This window comes from Citrus sinensis, chromosome 4, assembly GCF_022201045.2.
Source record: "Citrus sinensis cultivar Valencia sweet orange chromosome 4, DVS_A1.0, whole genome shotgun sequence".
NCBI classification, from domain to species: Eukaryota; Viridiplantae; Streptophyta; class Magnoliopsida; order Sapindales; family Rutaceae; genus Citrus; species Citrus sinensis.
This window is the reverse complement of record NC_068559.1, coordinates 19,383,396-19,404,363: the sequence shown is the minus strand read 5'-3', so window position 1 is coordinate 19,404,363 and position 20,968 is coordinate 19,383,396. Positions and strand designations below refer to the sequence as shown.

The following is a 20,968-nucleotide window of genomic DNA, read 5'->3' as shown; positions in this document are numbered from 1 at the left end:
AATAGACGGAAGAAGTCTTTATCTGCGTCTTGGACGGGCCACCTTATTGTCAAACTACCATAAAAAATAAGAAATATTATGACATAGCAACTTGAATAAATATGATTAACCCTAAAACAAGAATAAAAGAAGAAATAAATATAATTAACCCTAAAACAAAAAAAAGAATAAAAGAAACTTACGGCTCCATATTGCCATCACGCATCCAATCATCAAAGTTTATTGGACCTTTTGATTCAGTTACTGCATCTTTCTGTGACTTCTTATAAGGGTCAGTGTAAGGTGTGCTAACATATACTGATTTTTTTCTCTTTTTTCTCAGATAATGTTGTTCCAATGGAACACAATCTTGTTCTTTGCATCTTTTTTTGTCGTGAGATTTGCTAGAAATTTCATCAGTAATGTTAATTACACCATGTACAGGTGGCTGTATTACAGGTAAATAAAACAAAATTTAGAATTTTGTATATAATTGCTAGTAACTAATTTCAACACGAACTAAATTTAAATTTACCAACCTCAACATCAATTTTATCGGCATCTACATGAGCAGCCCCTGCGGTTTGATGATCATGTACAGATGGCTGTATTACCGATAAATACAATCAAATTTAGAATTTTGTACATAATTGCTAGTAACTAAATTCAACACGAACTAAATTTAAATTTACCAACCTCAACATCAATTTTATCGGCATCTACATGAGCAGCCCCTGCGGTTTGATGATCATGTACAGATGGTTGTATTACCGATAAATACAATCAAATTTAGAATTTTGTACATAATTGCTAGTAACTAAATTCAACACGAACTAAATTTAAATTTACCAACCTCAACATCAATTTTATCGGCATCTACATGAGCAGTCCCTGCGGTTTGATGATCATGTGCAAGTGACTGTATTACAGATAAATACAATCAAATTTAGAATTTTGTACACAATTGCTGGCAAGTAAATTCAACACAAACTGAATTTAATATTACCAACCTGATCATCTATTTTATCATGGTCTACATGAGAAGCCACTGAGATATGAGGATCATGTGCAGGTAGCTGTATTACAGATAAATATAACATAATTTAGAATTCTTTACATAATCGTAACCAACTGAATTTAACTTCAACTAGATTTAATATTACAAACCTGAACATCCATTTTATCTATGACTACATCAGAAGCCACTGAGGTATGAGGATCATATGCAGGTGGCTGTATTATAAATAAATATAACAAAATTTAGAATTCGCTCGTAATTATTGTCAACTGAATTTAATTTCAATTTTGTCTAAGCCACTGAAGTAAATGTAAAAATATATAAAAAATAAAAATCACTTCTAAAAGTGTTTAAAATGTTGCAAACCTGATCAGTGAGACTATCTTTGGCTGCATTAAAAGATGCTAGAAACTCCTCGAGTAACTTCGTCGTTCTCCATAACTCTTTTGTAATGTTGTCAAGCTTTGCTTCCAACACATCAATCTTTTGCACATTTTCCTCAATTTTGCTTAATCTGTCATAAATTTTCTGAAATGTTGGAGCAACATGATCGCCTATAGAGACACGACAAGACGGAGTGACCTACGAACATGTTTTAAGATATACTACTAAGTTAATTTCATAAATAAAATCTCAAAATGTCTTTAAACAAATCAACTAACTTACATTTTTTCTTGTTTTTTCGTGGAACGGTGTTGTCCTCTGAAAAGTAGGTGCATTACATGGCGAAGGAAAAAATCTTGGGGAGGGTGCATTGAATGGTGTGTGTGAAATATCATCAGTGATGGTTGCATGCCTATCATCCATAACAACATCAACTTGCTGCTGCATTTGCACATTTGAATGTGCAGGATTTGGTTCGTTGTTAGGCTCATCACCACTCACAGCATTGAGTTCGCCAAGCTCTTGCTTCCACTCAATTTCTGAAGCCAAGAACCATTGCATGTAATGTTGTGTAATCTCATTACTTCCATCACTTCCGGTGGCATGCAATGTTGTCGCTACAGTAAACTATATAATATAGATGTTAATTAAATTATACCAAGAAGGTACTAATGCTTTAACTAAATAACTCCAGTTAAACTAAATAATTCATGTTAATGGTTCGCACTTAAATAAGAATGAAACACTTACGGTGTCTTCCTCTTTCAAAGCTTTATTAATTACATCAGCCATAATCTTGTTCTTACAGAACCACTTAAGAATTCTTGGAACCTTTAAATCACCCTTTTCGGTTGCAAATTTTTGGCCGAATTCAGAAAGGACCTCGTATGTCCACACCTGCAATATTACAACACTACATCAATATCATATAAAATTCATCTATTTATTATAAAAAATAAATAAATAAGCATTCTCACCTGAAACGCATATGGAAAACCATAAAGGCTGTATTTCTCTTCTGTGTTTGGATCTAATGAACCAATTCTTTTGCTTCTCCTTGTAACTATGTTCTTCAAGCTTAACATTGTTGCCTCGAATGACAAGCGACCCCATGGATAATTATTAAATTCTTTAAAGTTGTCTAATAGACGAATATGGAGGCCATCAATCTTATTCTTGGGTTCCTTTCCTAGCAACACAGACTCCAAGAAATATAGCATGACAAACTTGACCATCAAGGTATCATCATTGGACTGGGCTGTTGAAAAAGCTTTCTGTAATTGTTTTTAAGTAAATTCATGATTGCCCCCCATGAACACATCACATATACTATCAATATTGTCTTTCTTATGTACTAGGAGATCATGTTCTTTATGGCATTTCAATCCCGTAATTAAGGCAAACTCAAGCATAGAAAATCTGCACTCTTTTTGTCCTATTTTGAAGTACATTGCCTTATCAGTTGATCTCACATACCGTAATAATAATGCACGAACAATTTGGCCAGCGAATTTTAGATCTTGGAGGTACACAAAATGACCAAAGCATGTTTCCTTAAACACTTCATATTGTTGCTCTGTGAGACGTTGCTTTATAAGTGAAAGTGCCTTTAGTGATGACATATTAGACACTTTTACTAAAACCGCCTTCTGATCGTCGTTATCTAAATTATCATCGGATGGCATGGTTTTTTTTGGTATATAGTCCAGAACCTACAGGATCAAGTAAAAAGTTTTATCTAGAGGTTAAATGTGTTATAAACTAATCATATGAAGCCTGATAGTAAACAATTCAAATGTTATTAGGCTAATAACATGCCAACAACTATTTTCCAGCTCATAATTAAACTCTAATCCTAATTTTAGAACACAACACATATAGATTCTTACACTACAATCCTTAATTTCGTGGAACGGTGTTGTCCTCTGAAAAGTAGGTGCATTACGTGGCGAAGGAAAAAATCTTGGGGAGGGTGCATTGAATGGTGTGTGTGAAATATCATCAGTGATGGTTGCATGCCTATCATCCATAACAACATCAACTTGCTGCTGCATTTGCACATTTGAATGTGCAGAACTTGGTTCGTTGTTAGGCTCATCACCACTCACAGCATTGAGTTCGCCAAGCTCTTGCTTCCACTCAATTTCTGAAGCCAAGAACCATTGCATGTAATGTTGTGTAATCTCATTACTTCCATCACTTCCGGTGGCATGCAATGTTGTCGCTACAGTAAACTATATAATATAGATGTTAATTAAATTATACCAAGAAGGTACTAATGCTTTAACTAAATAACTCCAGTTAAACTAAATAATTCATGTTAATGGTTCGCACTTAAATAAGAATGAAACACTTACGGTGTCTTCCTCTTTCAAAGCTTTATTAATTACATCAGCCATAATCTTGTTCTTACAGAACCACTTAAGAATTCTTGGAACCTTTAAATCACCCTTTTCGGTTGCAAATTTTTGGCCGAATTCAGAAAGGACCTCGTATGTCCACACCTGCAATATTACAACACTACATCAATATCATATAAAATTCATCTATTTATTATAAAAAATAAATAAATAAGCATTCTCACCTGAAACGCATATGGAAAACCATAAAGGCTGTATTTCTCTTCTGTGTTTGGATCTAATGAACCAATTCTTTTGCTTCTCCTTGTAACTATGTTCTTCAAGCTTAACATTGTTGCCTCGAATGACAAGCGACCCCATGGATAATTATTAAATTCTTTAAAGTTGTCTAATAGACGAATATGGAGGCCATCAATCTTATTCTTGGGTTCCTTTCCTAGCAACACAGACTCCAAGAAATATAGCATGACAAACTTGACCATCAAGGTATCATCATTGGACTGGGCTGTTGAAAAAGCTTTCTGTAATTGTTTTTAAGTAAATTCATGATTGCCCCCCATGAACACATCACATATACTATCAATATTGTCTTTCTTATGTACTAGGAGATCATGTTCTTTATGGCATTTCAATCCCGTAATTAAGGCAAACTCAAGCATAGAAAATCTGCACTCTTTTTGTCCTATTTTGAAGTACATTGCCTTATCAGTTGATCTCACATACCGTAATAATAATGCACGAACAATTTGGCCAGCGAATTTTAGATCTTGGAGGTACACAAAATGACCAAAGCATGTTTCCTTAAACACTTCATATTGTTGCTCTGTGAGACGTTGCTTTATAAGTGAAAGTGCCTTTAGTGATGACATATTAGACACTTTTACTAAAACCGCCTTCTGATCGTCGTTATCTAAATTATCATCGGATGGCATGGTTTTTTTTGGTATATAGTCCAGAACCTACAGGATCAAGTAAAAAGTTTTATCTAGAGGTTAAATGTGTTATAAACTAATCATATGAAGCCTGATAGTAAACAATTCAAATGTTATTAGGCTAATAACATGCCAACAACTATTTTCCAGCTCATAATTAAACTCTAATCCTAATTTTAGAACACAACACATATAGATTCTTACACTACAATCCTTAATTTCGTGGAACGGTGTTGTCCTCTGAAAAGTAGGTGCATTACGTGGCGAAGGAAAAAATCTTGGGGAGGGTGCATTGAATGGTGTGTGTGAAATATCATCAGTGATGGTTGCATGCCTATCATCCATAACAACATCAACTTGCTGCTGCATTTGCACATTTGAATGTGCAGAACTTGGTTCGTTGTTAGGCTCATCACCACTCACAGCATTGAGTTCGCCAAGCTCTTGCTTCCACTCAATTTCTGAAGCCAAGAACCATTGCATGTAATGTTGTGTAATCTCATTACTTCCATCACTTCCGGTGGCATGCAATGTTGTCGCTACAGTAAACTATATAATATAGATGTTAATTAAATTATACCAAGAAGGTACTAATGCTTTAACTAAATAACTCCAGTTAAACTAAATAATTCATGTTAATGGTTCGCACTTAAATAAGAATGAAACACTTACGGTGTCTTCCTCTTTCAAAGCTTTATTAATTACATCAGCCATAATCTTGTTCTTACAGAACCACTTAAGAATTCTTGGAACCTTTAAATCACCCTTTTCGGTTGCAAATTTTTGGCCGAATTCAGAAAGGACCTCGTATGTCCACACCTGCAATATTACAACACTACATCAATATCATATAAAATTCATCTATTTATTATAAAAAATAAATAAATAAGCATTCTCACCTGAAACGCATATGGAAAACCATAAAGGCTGTATTTCTCTTCTGTGTTTGGATCTAATGAACCAATTCTTTTGCTTCTCCTTGTAACTATGTTCTTCAAGCTTAACATTGTTGCCTCGAATGACAAGCGACCCCATGGATAATTATTAAATTCTTTAAAGTTGTCTAATAGACGAATATGGAGGCCATCAATCTTATTCTTGGGTTCCTTTCCTAGCAACACAGACTCCAAGAAATATAGCATGACAAACTTGACCATCAAGGTATCATCATTGGACTGGGCTGTTGAAAAAGCTTTCTGTAATTGTTTTTAAGTAAATTCATGATTGCCCCCCATGAACACATCACATATACTATCAATATTGTCTTTCTTATGTACTAGGAGATCATGTTCTTTATGGCATTTCAATCCCGTAATTAAGGCAAACTCAAGCATAGAAAATCTGCACTCTTTTTGTCCTATTTTGAAGTACATTGCCTTATCAGTTGATCTCACATACCGTAATAATAATGCACGAACAATTTGGCCAGCGAATTTTAGATCTTGGAGGTACACAAAATGACCAAAGCATGTTTCCTTAAACACTTCATATTGTTGCTCTGTGAGACGTTGCTTTATAAGTGAAAGTGCCTTTAGTGATGACATATTAGACACTTTTACTAAAACCGCCTTCTGATCGTCGTTATCTAAATTATCATCGGATGGCATGGTTTTTTTTGGTATATAGTCCAGAACCTACAGGATCAAGTAAAAAGTTTTATCTAGAGGTTAAATGTGTTATAAACTAATCATATGAAGCCTGATAGTAAACAATTCAAATGTTATTAGGCTAATAACATGCCAACAACTATTTTCCAGCTCATAATTAAACTCTAATCCTAATTTTAGAACACAACACATATAGATTCTTACACTACAATCCTTAATTTCGTGGAACGGTGTTGTCCTCTGAAAAGTAGGTGCATTACGTGGCGAAGGAAAAAATCTTGGGGAGGGTGCATTGAATGGTGTGTGTGAAATATCATCAGTGATGGTTGCATGCCTATCATCCATAACAACATCAACTTGCTGCTGCATTTGCACATTTGAATGTGCAGAACTTGGTTCGTTGTTAGGCTCATCACCACTCACAGCATTGAGTTCGCCAAGCTCTTGCTTCCACTCAATTTCTGAAGCCAAGAACCATTGCATGTAATGTTGTGTAATCTCATTACTTCCATCACTTCCGGTGGCATGCAATGTTGTCGCTACAGTAAACTATATAATATAGATGTTAATTAAATTATACCAAGAAGGTACTAATGCTTTAACTAAATAACTCCAGTTAAACTAAATAATTCATGTTAATGGTTCGCACTTAAATAAGAATGAAACACTTACGGTGTCTTCCTCTTTCAAAGCTTTATTAATTACATCAGCCATAATCTTGTTCTTACAGAACCACTTAAGAATTCTTGGAACCTTTAAATCACCCTTTTCGGTTGCAAATTTTTGGCCGAATTCAGAAAGGACCTCGTATGTCCACACCTGCAATATTACAACACTACATCAATATCATATAAAATTCATCTATTTATTATAAAAAATAAATAAATAAGCATTCTCACCTGAAACGCATATGGAAAACCATAAAGGCTGTATTTCTCTTCTGTGTTTGGATCTAATGAACCAATTCTTTTGCTTCTCCTTGTAACTATGTTCTTCAAGCTTAACATTGTTGCCTCGAATGACAAGCGACCCCATGGATAATTATTAAATTCTTTAAAGTTGTCTAATAGACGAATATGGAGGCCATCAATCTTATTCTTGGGTTCCTTTCCTAGCAACACAGACTCCAAGAAATATAGCATGACAAACTTGACCATCAAGGTATCATCATTGGACTGGGCTGTTGAAAAAGCTTTCTGTAATTGTTTTTAAGTAAATTCATGATTGCCCCCCATGAACACATCACATATACTATCAATATTGTCTTTCTTATGTACTAGGAGATCATGTTCTTTATGGCATTTCAATCCCGTAATTAAGGCAAACTCAAGCATAGAAAATCTGCACTCTTTTTGTCCTATTTTGAAGTACATTGCCTTATCAGTTGATCTCACATACCGTAATAATAATGCACGAACAATTTGGCCAGCGAATTTTAGATCTTGGAGGTACACAAAATGACCAAAGCATGTTTCCTTAAACACTTCATATTGTTGCTCTGTGAGACGTTGCTTTATAAGTGAAAGTGCCTTTAGTGATGACATATTAGACACTTTTACTAAAACCGCCTTCTGATCGTCGTTATCTAAATTATCATCGGATGGCATGGTTTTTTTTGGTATATAGTCCAGAACCTACAGGATCAAGTAAAAAGTTTTATCTAGAGGTTAAATGTGTTATAAACTAATCATATGAAGCCTGATAGTAAACAATTCAAATGTTATTAGGCTAATAACATGCCAACAACTATTTTCCAGCTCATAATTAAACTCTAATCCTAATTTTAGAACACAACACATATAGATTCTTACACTACAATCCTTAATTTCGTGGAACGGTGTTGTCCTCTGAAAAGTAGGTGCATTACGTGGCGAAGGAAAAAATCTTGGGGAGGGTGCATTGAATGGTGTGTGTGAAATATCATCAGTGATGGTTGCATGCCTATCATCCATAACAACATCAACTTGCTGCTGCATTTGCACATTTGAATGTGCAGAACTTGGTTCGTTGTTAGGCTCATCACCACTCACAGCATTGAGTTCGCCAAGCTCTTGCTTCCACTCAATTTCTGAAGCCAAGAACCATTGCATGTAATGTTGTGTAATCTCATTACTTCCATCACTTCCGGTGGCATGCAATGTTGTCGCTACAGTAAACTATATAATATAGATGTTAATTAAATTATACCAAGAAGGTACTAATGCTTTAACTAAATAACTCCAGTTAAACTAAATAATTCATGTTAATGGTTCGCACTTAAATAAGAATGAAACACTTACGGTGTCTTCCTCTTTCAAAGCTTTATTAATTACATCAGCCATAATCTTGTTCTTACAGAACCACTTAAGAATTCTTGGAACCTTTAAATCACCCTTTTCGGTTGCAAATTTTTGGCCGAATTCAGAAAGGACCTCGTATGTCCACACCTGCAATATTACAACACTACATCAATATCATATAAAATTCATCTATTTATTATAAAAAATAAATAAATAAGCATTCTCACCTGAAACGCATATGGAAAACCATAAAGGCTGTATTTCTCTTCTGTGTTTGGATCTAATGAACCAATTCTTTTGCTTCTCCTTGTAACTATGTTCTTCAAGCTTAACATTGTTGCCTCGAATGACAAGCGACCCCATGGATAATTATTAAATTCTTTAAAGTTGTCTAATAGACGAATATGGAGGCCATCAATCTTATTCTTGGGTTCCTTTCCTAGCAACACAGACTCCAAGAAATATAGCATGACAAACTTGACCATCAAGGTATCATCATTGGACTGGGCTGTTGAAAAAGCTTTCTGTAATTGTTTTTAAGTAAATTCATGATTGCCCCCCATGAACACATCACATATACTATCAATATTGTCTTTCTTATGTACTAGGAGATCATGTTCTTTATGGCATTTCAATCCCGTAATTAAGGCAAACTCAAGCATAGAAAATCTGCACTCTTTTTGTCCTATTTTGAAGTACATTGCCTTATCAGTTGATCTCACATACCGTAATAATAATGCACGAACAATTTGGCCAGCGAATTTTAGATCTTGGAGGTACACAAAATGACCAAAGCATGTTTCCTTAAACACTTCATATTGTTGCTCTGTGAGACGTTGCTTTATAAGTGAAAGTGCCTTTAGTGATGACATATTAGACACTTTTACTAAAACCGCCTTCTGATCGTCGTTATCTAAATTATCATCGGATGGCATGGTTTTTTTTGGTATATAGTCCAGAACCTACAGGATCAAGTAAAAAGTTTTATCTAGAGGTTAAATGTGTTATAAACTAATCATATGAAGCCTGATAGTAAACAATTCAAATGTTATTAGGCTAATAACATGCCAACAACTATTTTCCAGCTCATAATTAAACTCTAATCCTAATTTTAGAACACAACACATATAGATTCTTACACTACAATCCTTAATTTCGTGGAACGGTGTTGTCCTCTGAAAAGTAGGTGCATTACGTGGCGAAGGAAAAAATCTTGGGGAGGGTGCATTGAATGGTGTGTGTGAAATATCATCAGTGATGGTTGCATGCCTATCATCCATAACAACATCAACTTGCTGCTGCATTTGCACATTTGAATGTGCAGAACTTGGTTCGTTGTTAGGCTCATCACCACTCACAGCATTGAGTTCGCCAAGCTCTTGCTTCCACTCAATTTCTGAAGCCAAGAACCATTGCATGTAATGTTGTGTAATCTCATTACTTCCATCACTTCCGGTGGCATGCAATGTTGTCGCTACAGTAAACTATATAATATAGATGTTAATTAAATTATACCAAGAAGGTACTAATGCTTTAACTAAATAACTCCAGTTAAACTAAATAATTCATGTTAATGGTTCGCACTTAAATAAGAATGAAACACTTACGGTGTCTTCCTCTTTCAAAGCTTTATTAATTACATCAGCCATAATCTTGTTCTTACAGAACCACTTAAGAATTCTTGGAACCTTTAAATCACCCTTTTCGGTTGCAAATTTTTGGCCGAATTCAGAAAGGACCTCGTATGTCCACACCTGCAATATTACAACACTACATCAATATCATATAAAATTCATCTATTTATTATAAAAAATAAATAAATAAGCATTCTCACCTGAAACGCATATGGAAAACCATAAAGGCTGTATTTCTCTTCTGTGTTTGGATCTAATGAACCAATTCTTTTGCTTCTCCTTGTAACTATGTTCTTCAAGCTTAACATTGTTGCCTCGAATGACAAGCGACCCCATGGATAATTATTAAATTCTTTAAAGTTGTCTAATAGACGAATATGGAGGCCATCAATCTTATTCTTGGGTTCCTTTCCTAGCAACACAGACTCCAAGAAATATAGCATGACAAACTTGACCATCAAGGTATCATCATTGGACTGGGCTGTTGAAAAAGCTTTCTGTAATTGTTTTTAAGTAAATTCATGATTGCCCCCCATGAACACATCACATATACTATCAATATTGTCTTTCTTATGTACTAGGAGATCATGTTCTTTATGGCATTTCAATCCCGTAATTAAGGCAAACTCAAGCATAGAAAATCTGCACTCTTTTTGTCCTATTTTGAAGTACATTGCCTTATCAGTTGATCTCACATACCGTAATAATAATGCACGAACAATTTGGCCAGCGAATTTTAGATCTTGGAGGTACACAAAATGACCAAAGCATGTTTCCTTAAACACTTCATATTGTTGCTCTGTGAGACGTTGCTTTATAAGTGAAAGTGCCTTTAGTGATGACATATTAGACACTTTTACTAAAACCGCCTTCTGATCGTCGTTATCTAAATTATCATCGGATGGCATGGTTTTTTTTGGTATATAGTCCAGAACCTACAGGATCAAGTAAAAAGTTTTATCTAGAGGTTAAATGTGTTATAAACTAATCATATGAAGCCTGATAGTAAACAATTCAAATGTTATTAGGCTAATAACATGCCAACAACTATTTTCCAGCTCATAATTAAACTCTAATCCTAATTTTAGAACACAACACATATAGATTCTTACACTACAATCCTTAATTTCGTGGAACGGTGTTGTCCTCTGAAAAGTAGGTGCATTACGTGGCGAAGGAAAAAATCTTGGGGAGGGTGCATTGAATGGTGTGTGTGAAATATCATCAGTGATGGTTGCATGCCTATCATCCATAACAACATCAACTTGCTGCTGCATTTGCACATTTGAATGTGCAGAACTTGGTTCGTTGTTAGGCTCATCACCACTCACAGCATTGAGTTCGCCAAGCTCTTGCTTCCACTCAATTTCTGAAGCCAAGAACCATTGCATGTAATGTTGTGTAATCTCATTACTTCCATCACTTCCGGTGGCATGCAATGTTGTCGCTACAGTAAACTATATAATATAGATGTTAATTAAATTATACCAAGAAGGTACTAATGCTTTAACTAAATAACTCCAGTTAAACTAAATAATTCATGTTAATGGTTCGCACTTAAATAAGAATGAAACACTTACGGTGTCTTCCTCTTTCAAAGCTTTATTAATTACATCAGCCATAATCTTGTTCTTACAGAACCACTTAAGAATTCTTGGAACCTTTAAATCACCCTTTTCGGTTGCAAATTTTTGGCCGAATTCAGAAAGGACCTCGTATGTCCACACCTGCAATATTACAACACTACATCAATATCATATAAAATTCATCTATTTATTATAAAAAATAAATAAATAAGCATTCTCACCTGAAACGCATATGGAAAACCATAAAGGCTGTATTTCTCTTCTGTGTTTGGATCTAATGAACCAATTCTTTTGCTTCTCCTTGTAACTATGTTCTTCAAGCTTAACATTGTTGCCTCGAATGACAAGCGACCCCATGGATAATTATTAAATTCTTTAAAGTTGTCTAATAGACGAATATGGAGGCCATCAATCTTATTCTTGGGTTCCTTTCCTAGCAACACAGACTCCAAGAAATATAGCATGACAAACTTGACCATCAAGGTATCATCATTGGACTGGGCTGTTGAAAAAGCTTTCTGTAATTGTTTTTAAGTAAATTCATGATTGCCCCCCATGAACACATCACATATACTATCAATATTGTCTTTCTTATGTACTAGGAGATCATGTTCTTTATGGCATTTCAATCCCGTAATTAAGGCAAACTCAAGCATAGAAAATCTGCACTCTTTTTGTCCTATTTTGAAGTACATTGCCTTATCAGTTGATCTCACATACCGTAATAATAATGCACGAACAATTTGGCCAGCGAATTTTAGATCTTGGAGGTACACAAAATGACCAAAGCATGTTTCCTTAAACACTTCATATTGTTGCTCTGTGAGACGTTGCTTTATAAGTGAAAGTGCCTTTAGTGATGACATATTAGACACTTTTACTAAAACCGCCTTCTGATCGTCGTTATCTAAATTATCATCGGATGGCATGGTTTTTTTTGGTATATAGTCCAGAACCTACAGGATCAAGTAAAAAGTTTTATCTAGAGGTTAAATGTGTTATAAACTAATCATATGAAGCCTGATAGTAAACAATTCAAATGTTATTAGGCTAATAACATGCCAACAACTATTTTCCAGCTCATAATTAAACTCTAATCCTAATTTTAGAACACAACACATATAGATTCTTACACTACAATCCTTAATTTCATAAATTTACAGAACAATGTGTTTATAACAAAATTCAAAACAATAATCAATAAAAGGCAGATCCAATGAACACAATCAAATAACCTTTAAAATTGAATCATAATGTTTCAAAACTAAACACATCCTTTCTCCAACCGCAAAGCAAAAATTGGGGAAACTAACCCACATGATTCTTTAATCAACTTTTCTTTAACCACATTGTTGCCAAATCTTAATTGTTGCACTCAAACAAAAAAAAAAAGAATACAAAATCCATAGAGGAAATAAAATAAATTTGAAGTTCTTCAAATAAAAATATGCTATCTAACATTTGTTTTTGCATGTCTCTTCGTGATATATTGTATTACATTGTTCATGTTATACTTCTAATTCTTTCCATTTTCAGTAATCCCATAAATTATACCCAATTCACTAAATCACTTACTATTTTCAAGCAAAACCCTAAAATTTTTCTTTGAATATTTGTAGGAGAAAGAAGAAAATGAAAATTACCTACCTAGTAATCAATGACGGAGGCAAGACAAGCTAGTGGTGACAAAGCTGAGGCGATGGTGATAGCTGAAGTGCAGAATGGGTAGAGAGCCGCTTGTTCTTCAAGGAGTTTTCTCTCTTATTTTGTTTACTCGACTTTTTGATTTTGGGTGGGAATCGATTCTGTTTTGTTGGCTTTTATTAAGGTTATTTTTGTATTTTCCCTGATCTTTTTCAGTATATATGTGTAAAGCTAGCAATTTTAATATATGGAGGTATATTTTGGGTATTTTGAGAGAAACCAGGTATATCCCACGCAATTCGCTCCTAAACTGAGTTTGGAGAAGGGGAAGAGTTAGAGTTTGAGGAAGGAGAAGACTGGTTCATTACTGCACAATTCAACGAGAGCTGATCTGTTGCTGCACAATCACTGGAATCTGACTTTTTTAGGTAAGTAACTCTTTCTTTCAATTAGTTGATAAGGTTTTGATGTTTAGGGAAAAATAAAAAATTTGGGATTTTATGTTGAAAAAATAAATTAAATTAGTTGTGAGTCTCTCATAACATATTCAAAAACAAACTTTATAACTGTTTTGATTCATGAAAATGGTGAAAATTTGATGGATTGTGCATATTATTATTTGGTTGTGCAACAACAAACGATTCAAGGTTGTGTAATACACCACCCTTAGTTATATGACCTTGTCATGTAGTATATGACCTTCATATATTTCACGACCTTCATGTAATGTTATGTATTTATGAACAGTCATACGTAATGTTATGTATTTACTTGGCAGGTCAGTGTTTGCATCATTTTAATGGTCTGCATGTTAAGCCAAGAAGTTGGTGTCGTTTGTTGTCAATTTATATTTGCTTTGATAAATTATTTTCTTAGTTTTCAGGAGTATTTTGTGTTCAACTGTAAAAAATGTTTGATTGTGTCTACAAATTGTATTATATGGATGGCCAGCTGGCCTTGGATGTTCGTGTAGGACAAGAAAGTTAAATTTTATTCAGTTATTTGAATTTTGATGTTATTGATTTAATTTGTAAATAACTTCGATATTATTTGATATTGAATGTCACCCACTATTTTAATTTCATGAATGATGCAAAGAAGTTGCCTTTCTAGATTGGACATTGTGTACCATGTTACCATAAACTTGCTTTGATGACTCTTCATCATCTTTATTTTTTTTATCCTAATATGAATTCAGTATTTGAATTTTTTCAATAATCTAATTGTATATTGTTGGTTCTGTCTATCACTTTTCTAGGGTGGATGACTTGGACTCCAGATTATCGTCATCTTCTGACTTGAATTAACAACCCGTTGCAGTCACTTTTGGTGAAACTTCAAGCACTTTGCTTGTGGTCTTTTGTTCATCAGCAATAACATACAAATGGACGAATTGTACAGATTGAGTAGCATTGTATGTAGTTTTTTTTTATTTTTTCTTAATGTACCAGTAGAAAACAATTGGGCAATCAAAGAAATTTTACTCTTTTATTTGACTTGTATGGTGAGTGAATCACTCAATTTCAAAGCTCACACATCATCTACTATTTTAATAACAAAGCAAAACAAATTATGCAAAGTAATGAAACAAGCAATTCAATAATATTATTATTATTATATTCAATATTATTATTATTATATAGATTAACATAGGCACAAGTAAATTACATGCATGAAACATTAAACCGAATATAAATATGCATGTAAAGAATAGAAACCTGGCACCGAAGGCAACAAACTAAAAGCTACAAAGGAAAGCAGGCGTCGAACTATGACGGTACAAAAAATAACCAAGTTTGTATAACAACAATTATTAAAATAGATTCCATCCGCAGATAAAGCACAATATGTCTCAAAATCTAAAGTTAATAAAACAACCTCCATTGCATACGTTTTGACATATAAGAAAAAATAGTGGAAATTATTGAAAATAGAACATTGTAATGTGAGGAAAATATCTAATTATTTTCTAGAAAATGTAAAACTTAAAACCCAATAACATTACCATACCTTATTGGGTTATTTAATGGGTAATGTACCTCCTTTCAATTAAAAAAAGTATGGGTCTTAAAATGTAAATACATTATTGTATTTGTGTAAGAGGTTATAAGAGATTTCGTGAGATTTTGAGAGATTTTGTTCTTGTTTTCATTAGAGTGTAAGAAAAGAGTGAGAAGGTGTAACACCCGTTATTTTTGTTAAACACCCGTTATTTTTGTTAAATTATTATTATTATTATTATATACCTATTTTATAGAGTATAATATTTTGGGTTAATGTATTTAAGGGTATTTTATTGTATTTTATTTTATTTCTTTTAAATCTCAAATCATTTATTTATTTTATTTATTTATTACATACCTTATTTAAAAGGAAATAAATTCCTTAAAGGGTAAGGGTTTTAAAAAGGCTTGGCCTATAAAAACCTCATCTATGTTATTTTGTTTTTCAAAGCCCTAGAGGCTAATAAAGAAAAGAATACAACAGCCAACATAAGAGTGAATTCATGTTTTTGAATAAGAAAAGGACAATATTTTGATTGCATTCCTGTTTTCCATTAAAGGAGTTCTTGACCTTGGATTTTGTCTTGAAGGTAAGAAAGAATTTATAAGCCTTTGAACCTCTAATTTTGATTGTGATTTTATGTGATTGATTGAATGATTTTGTATGTGTTGTATTTATAAAATTGTGAAAAATATGATCATGTATTGATTTATGTGTTATTGAGTGGAAATAGTGTTGTTATGTTATCTTGGAAATTGTAAATAGTATAGATGGAAACTGTAAACAGTATAGATTGAACTTCATACGACTGTTGTTTTCATTGAGTTTCATCATAAAAATTTATATATTATTAAACTAGAAATCTTTATCTTTCTATCCATATATTTATTTTTCAAAAAGTCATTTTATATAAATTGTTTTGATTTTTCGAAATTGGAACACTGATGCTGGAAATTTTCAATTTACAGCAGTAATTCTCACTTCTATAATTTATTTCATAACCCACACGACTTCTGAAAATTCTGGAAATTTTTATTACTGCATGAATATATGTCTATTTTCTGTATGTTTAATTTCGTAATTTTTGGATTTATATAAAAATCACTAAAAATCATAAAGTTGGACTGCCGCAATCCTGGAAACTGTTTTCCAGAATTGCGAGGGATGATATTAAAGCGAGCTTGGGTTGCTTTTTCATTACTAAATGTCTTAAAAACTTCATTGATGTGTCGTTTTTTTGGATTACTTATCATAAGATGTAATGATTACAATGAGGATGTTGTTGATATTTGATATTTGATATCATTAAAGATAATGTGACATCATATATATGTTTTATTTTTTGATAAATATATTAATGACTGAGAAGATAGTTTTGTACAATGTATGTGATATAACAGGATAGTCATATATGCTCAAGGAATGCTCAGCCCAAATACATGACTGTATTAAGGCATTTTCACAGATACTCGACTGCAGTCGAGTATTTGTAAACACACATAACCAGCTGGTATTTGTATTGGTACACAACTGCAGTCATGTATTTTCACAGATACTCTACTGCAGTCAAGTATTTGCAAACATATATGACCAACTAATATTTGCATTGGTATATGACTACAGTTGAGTATTTTTACAGATATTCGACTGCAGTTGAGTATTTGCAAACATACATGACCAGTTGGTATTTACATTAGTACACAACTTCAGTCCAATATTTTTATAGATAAACAACTATAGTAGAGTATTTAATAGATACACGCCTATAGTTGAATACAGTTAGATATACACGACAATAACCGAGTAACAACCAAAATACACAACTGTAATCGGGTAAGTAGATATAGAATATAAAATAATCTAAAACATTCATTATAATGACAACACAATCAACATAGGCTTTAACATATCAAACTTCAATTTAGTAAATAACAAAAGCGATTGTACATCAGACAACATAGATTTAATACATGTTTGAATCGTAAATAAGCCGTAATACAATGGTAGTTGCTACACCAAACACTCGGCCCATGTATTATAAGTCCCTGGTCGCCTCCCTTTGAAAACAACATAAGCCACACAAACATGTTTATCCACCTGCAAAACAAAAAAGATAAAAATTTATCAACTAACTTAGATATTAAAGAAATTAAAACTATAAAAATGACAAGTATGTAAGGTTCATAGTAGTACGTGTGCTTGTTTCTGTTTTATTCGGTCCAACTACGAGCTTATTATTAGACAATGGGATTGGTCACTGCAAGTTAGTTGATTATGTCATCAAGACCACAACTACAACACTTTTGGCGCAACTTCTCTTCATCTTGTGATATTATCCTCACTTCCTGTGGCCGACCCTTTTTCCGCTTTTCGACAGGGGGCTAATTAAGTGTGGAATCATCTACCTATTTACACTATTGTCGTCATGTAATTATTAGTTTACACAACATTAGTTGTGTAATTTGCTAAAATACACAATTATAGTCCAGTAAAAAGTCAAATGATATATTTAGTAAAAAAATGTAATCTTTATACTAATAGAATGATATGTGTCATAACAACTATTATATCTTTCAAACTTGCACAACTGCTATTGTGTAAATTTGTACATACACGACAAAAGTCATGTAAGTTGCAAAAATACACGACTCAGTAAATAGTCTAATGACATATTTCTTCTCTATTTTTTTTTTTGCACTGATAAAATGTCTCATAATAGTTGGAACATTTTACATATACGCACAATTATAATATGTAAGTTCATATGTATACGACAGTAATCGATAACTTATTAAAACACACAAATATAGTTTAGTAATAGTAAAAGTATATATCTAGTGAAAAAATATATTTTTGCACCAATAAAATGCTAAGGTATCATAATAATTGGAATATTTTGCACACTTTCACGATTACAGTCATGTAAATCCATACATATATGATTACTGTCGTGTATGTCGAGTGCAGAACAAAATTTTGTCAACAAATTCAGGTTTCAACGAATGTAGTTATAAAATCCATCAAATAGCAGTCATATGATGCAAATGTAATAAAAGTGTGAGTTGCTTTATTATTTATCACAAACTAAAGAAGACCCTAAAAATAATCTAATGTCAACAAAATGAATAAATAACACAAAATAAAAATAAATTTTCAAATATCTTATTCATATGATGAATAATGCACCTAGCTGCAAACCAAAATCTCAGTCCACGCCATACCCTAAAAGTAAGGTATTTACCTAAATACGTCCTCATAACTCAAAATTTCTCATATATGCTTTTTTCAATGTACAATTACAGAATTACCCCAATTCAAAATCTAATATTTCAAAATCACATATATTACAATGCCTAGGATGCTTCTGCTGCTGTAAGTTCGTGCTTCTTATGCTACAAGTTCGTGCTTCTTCTACTACTAGTTCTAACACCACAAATCCGCTACTTTTAAGGGAAATTGACCAAACTAAAGGCTGTAAATTCACCGAATTAAAGGTTATTTACCACATTTACACTTAATTTTTACTTCATAAAGAGAATTTAGAATTCATAATTGTTGGGGTTATATGCATTAGGGTTTTAAAAAATAAATTGCCCACGTGATTTTGGTCATAATTGTAGTTGGCCGAGTTATTTGTTTCACTTGCATGCTTGCTGATAATGTTTCTTCCTGATTCATGTAATGAAGCTTCTTAAACTTGTGGAGTTGAAATTGAAGAGAGTGATTTCAAGAGAGTTCACTCTCCTTGTAATGGTTATGGGAGTTTCTAATTAAATATTCAGAGGGAATTGGATAAAACAAATATTATCCTTGTGACTACTCGGTTATGGCTACACTGATTTATCTATTAGATATGTGTTTGGTTTTTCTTGTACTTTGTAGTTGGACTTCATTCATGAGAATTATATATTAATTTTCTTTAGCTGTGTATGCATTTATTATGTCGCCATCTGGGTTTTCTCTATTATTTGCTATGGAACATTCAATTTGCAATTCTAGTTATTTCTTACCCATATTGAATGGATTTCAAATAATATGTTAATGATTAAATGTCCATTTGGCTTTTTAATGGTTCATTAATATATTTTTTTATAATAAACAAAATTTTCATTCTCCTTATTCGTTGACAAGCCATATTAAAGTAAATCCTTTTCCATACTGTCATTCACTTAAAATTCTGTACAGAGATTTGGATCCAAGAAGATATAGAAGTCAAAGCATATTTAGCTTTTATTTAGTGTTATGTTGTACGCATTATGTTTTATCATGAAAGGATTTAAATTCAAGGAGATATAGAAGTCAAAACATATTTGATGCTTGTTGTAGTCGTGTAATGAATGCTTTACTCGGATGTAATCATGTAGTGAATATTTTACTCGGTTGTAGTCGTGCAATGAATGTTTTACTCGATTGTAGTCGTATAATGAATGTTTTACTCAACTGGTGTGTCATGTAATTTTTCTTATTAGTCTAGAATATATTAGTATGCAACTTTTCAGTCATTTTATATTATAATTAAAATATTTTATGTTTATGCAGATGGAACTGAAAATTAAGGAATATGAATACTTCAAAGCAAAGATTTCTAATCGATTATCACTAGATGCAGTGGAAGACATAAATAAAGACCATCTTTATGAGTATTTAATATCCCACAATAAAATCAGGGTATGCAATTGAGTACATCATATATATATATTTCAATAAGAATGATGATTTAATTATTGCTGTATATGAATTTTATTAGTGGTAATTGTGAAGCATTTTTGTTGTAGTATTTGGAGGCCCTAGCCCATGGCCTTGACATCAACACATATATGTCAACAAGATGATGTTACACAATTTCGAAAAGCATTGGTTGTCAAATTATTTGGACACATGTCGTTGAAACCAACTACATGGTGTCATACCCTTAAAAACTTCATTGTTGTGATTTTGCCATTTTTTTGGATTAGCTATCATGAGATATAATAGTTGCAATGGGGATGTGGTTGACATTTAATATCATTAAAAATGATTTTATATCAGTATTCATGTTTATTTTTTGTTAAGTATATTATTGAGAAAAAAAGATAGTTTTGTACAATGTCTGTTATATAACAGGGTGTTCAGATATATTGAAGGAATAAACAGGTAAAATACATTAATACAGTCATGTATTTTCATTGGTATACAACTATAGTCGGGTATTTTCATAAACACAAGATTACAGTCGGGTATTTCCAACTAGTAGTGTTAACTTAATTTTTGTTAAGTGTAATATTCAAAGGCAACAAGATAGTTTTGTACAATTTATATGATATAATAAGATGATCATATAATTCAATGAATGCTTAGCCTAAATACACGATTACAGTCGATATTTCCACCCATGTCTTTCTCATTTTTCTTCAAATGGATGTTTGGATGACCAGTAGTTAATTCCACCCATGTCTTTCTCATTTTTCAATAGTTCCACAAACCATTATAACTTCTTGTTGTTTTACCCCCCGGTGTGTGCGCGCTTGTGTGTCACATTCAAGAGATTTCTTCTTTAATGTA

The 20,968-nt window shown here is 32.7% G+C and overlaps 1 long non-coding RNA gene across 1 annotated transcript; it reads right to left on the bottom strand.

The window, feature by feature from the left end:
• Nucleotides 1-276: 276 nt before the first annotated feature.
• LOC127901803 (uncharacterized) lies at nucleotides 277-901 on the bottom strand. Its single transcript, XR_008054137.1, has 3 exons — nucleotides 833-901; nucleotides 519-584; nucleotides 277-427 (listed from the first exon to the last, which is right to left on the bottom strand). It is a non-coding gene; the product is annotated as an uncharacterized LOC127901803 (long non-coding RNA).
• Between the last annotated feature and the right edge of the window lie 20,067 nt (nucleotides 902-20,968).